This window comes from Anguilla rostrata, chromosome 17 (genome assembly GCF_018555375.3).
Source record: "Anguilla rostrata isolate EN2019 chromosome 17, ASM1855537v3, whole genome shotgun sequence".
NCBI classification, from domain to species: domain Eukaryota; kingdom Metazoa; phylum Chordata; class Actinopteri; order Anguilliformes; family Anguillidae; genus Anguilla; species Anguilla rostrata.
In genome coordinates, this window is record NC_057949.1 from 26,793,678 (window position 1) to 26,796,466 (window position 2,789).

Consider the following 2,789-nt stretch of genomic DNA (forward strand, 5'->3'; position numbering starts at 1 on the left):
GACACTGAGTTACCGTTCGCTTTCCTCCTCATTGCGTCCATTTTGTCTTTCTTTCTCAAGGGCCATCCGTACACGTAACTTAAATCTCACTAGTGTTCTTTTTTGAGATTGTAACAGCATTTATAAACGAGTAACATCCCTGTTTACGTTTGAGGCTCTTAAGAAGGGGGGGGGGGGGTGTCGGGCTGCATTTCCCAAACCTCTCCTTGGCGACCTCCAGCCAGATCCAGGCACATCCGATGTGTTTCCGTTTCGAGCCGCACCTGACTCTGCTAATCCAGACCCCGTGATAACGAGCATCAGGTGCGCCGGAGACGGGACGCGTGGAACACCTGGATCCGGCCGAGGGGTACCTGAGGGCAGGTTTGGGAGCCGCTGACGCAGGGCAGCGCTTTACGGGACGTAGGGCCTGGTTCTGTAAAACCACACCCTTACAGCGGGCGCGGCATAAATTCACGATGCACCAGGTACACTTGGTTCTGTGACTCGAGGTAACAGCAGGGAGATGACGGTCTGTGTTACTACACCAGTTACCTTGGAAATTCTGAGTGACACATCACCCCAGTCTGAGTAAATGTACATATGCAGTTTACATTCCGATAGAGGGGGACTTGCACCCATCTTGTTTATACAGTTTTTTTTTTTTTTTTTTTAATGTTAAATTGTAAGCCAGGGGGGTCCAATCTTATCTGAAAAGGCTTGGTGTGGTTGCAAGTTTTTGTTTTAGCCCAGTACTGAACAATAGACACCTAATTATGTAGGGTTTGCTTGAAGACCATTGTTAGGTGGTTGAATGTGTGTTTTACAAAAACAAAAAACCTGCACCAACACTGGGCCTTTCTGGATCCGATAAGGCCCCCAGCTGTAAGCGGCCCCCTTGCTGCAACATCCTGCACTTTCATGGGTTTGCAGAGCAGCGGGCAGGTTCTCGCACTGCATTCTGGGACGTCGGTGTGGAGGACTCTGTTTCGTGCAGACAGATCTCAGGCACCTTGTCAGCCGGTGGGAGAAGCTCTACCCACCGAACCCAACCTGCTGGGGGATGGCTTCTTGGCCAATTAGCCACACGCTTCTCAAGTCCGACCCTTCAAACTAGGTGATGTGAATTCACTATCATAGCTGTACGCGATTAAATTCTTAATGGCAAGAGAACCAGCTTAACATTGCAGCTCTCCAGGACCAGGGTTGGGGACCCTACCAGACCCAGCTGCGCTCCAGGACCAGGTTTTGTGGACCCCAGCGGACCCTGCTGCTCTCCAGGACCAGGTTTTGTGGACCCCAGCGGACCCTGCTGCTCGCCAGGACCAAGTTTGGTGGACCCCAGCGGACCTTGCGGCTCTCCGGGACCAGGGTTGGGGATGCCGTCAGACCTTGCGTCTCTCCAGGACTGGACAATGGTATTCCCTCACCATTTAGCAGCTGGCCGAGTTAACGTTCTGAAAAATGGTGGGAATACAAAAATTGGCTAAATGAAAAGCATGCAGGAGAACATGAATATGTAACTATAAAAGAGGGCCAACTGCTTTTTAGGGTGATGGGGCAACTCTGATCCTGGAATGGGCTGTGCTGAGTCCTGTGGTTTAGAAGGATGCTAGAGGAAAAGGTGTTCGGAGATGTAATGGTATTCCAGCGAACAGGCGTGAAGGCTCATAAGAGGGCAGTTCAGCATCCTCGGTACTGAGGCAGAGGTACTGTAGTGTGGATCTCGTTCAGTACGGCTTTGTGCAGAAGCAGCACATGCAAAATGTGATCCCTTACAATAATTTAAAGACTGTAATCACGCATTGGAATGTAAGGAATCCCCTGTGATTAAAAATGATTGATTGATGATTGCTCCCAATGATTCATTGCCTTGTATATCGCTCTAGAATAAGCATAATTGAAGCAAAAATAATATCGTATCTATACAGAAATTTGAACCGTCACTTAAAAACGTGGTGTGGGGGTGCCCACACCGAGCGCAGATGCCCACGCAAAAAAAAAAAAAAAAAAACAGTCGCGTGGAGTGGAAAAGCTATCCGTTATATTTACGTAATTGCTACCCACAAACTGTAAACTAAAACTACCATTTATATGAACTGAAAGTTGTTTACTATTTCTGTATCGGATCTGTGAGAATATGTCAGCCAACGCAAACAATAATGCCAAGTGATAGCTAATGTGGAATGGACCATTTCACTGCAGGGAACAAGTGTGCCCTTGGCCCTGGGTACACTAATTAGGCTACACTTAGCCAGCCGCCTTAACATTAGTGAAATTAGAAATCACACTGACATTTCAAAAAACAATGTACAAAGAGCTATAATGCAAGTAGCTTAGCCTATCACATTAAAATGACATTTCCAAGTTATTCGTATACATTTACGGTTTTAAATGCTTATAAATTATTTTATTATTATTATTTGTTGTAGTGGTAGCATTGTTGTTGTTGTTGTTGGTATTGTGAAATAAACACAAAACGATTTTATCGTCACTCTAAAAAGCCGTACACGTGATATTTTATTAGTGAAAATTGTTTTAAACCATTTTCTTCTAAATGTATTTATAATATGACTGAACCCTTCACGTAGGTTATACATGCGACTTGCAGTATGGTCCAAAGCTAATTTTCAACAAAAGCACTTGAAAAAACAGGGAACTGCCATTGCACGATGGAGGTATTTATCTTTAACTCATCACTTGTGAGTAAAACCAAAACCGAACATTAATCACAAATGTCAATTCAAAATCCAAGACAATCTGAGAGAGATAGAGAGAGGGAGGGAGGGTGAGCGCGAGAGAGAGAAAGA

The 2,789-nt window shown here is 45.4% G+C and overlaps 1 protein-coding gene across 1 annotated transcript in view; it reads right to left on the minus strand.

Annotated features, from left to right (window-relative positions):
• Positions 1–2,789, minus strand: part of scpep1 (serine carboxypeptidase 1) — a 397,664-nt gene that overhangs the window by 113 nt on the left and 394,762 nt on the right. The gene's annotated exons all lie outside the window — the stretch shown is intronic.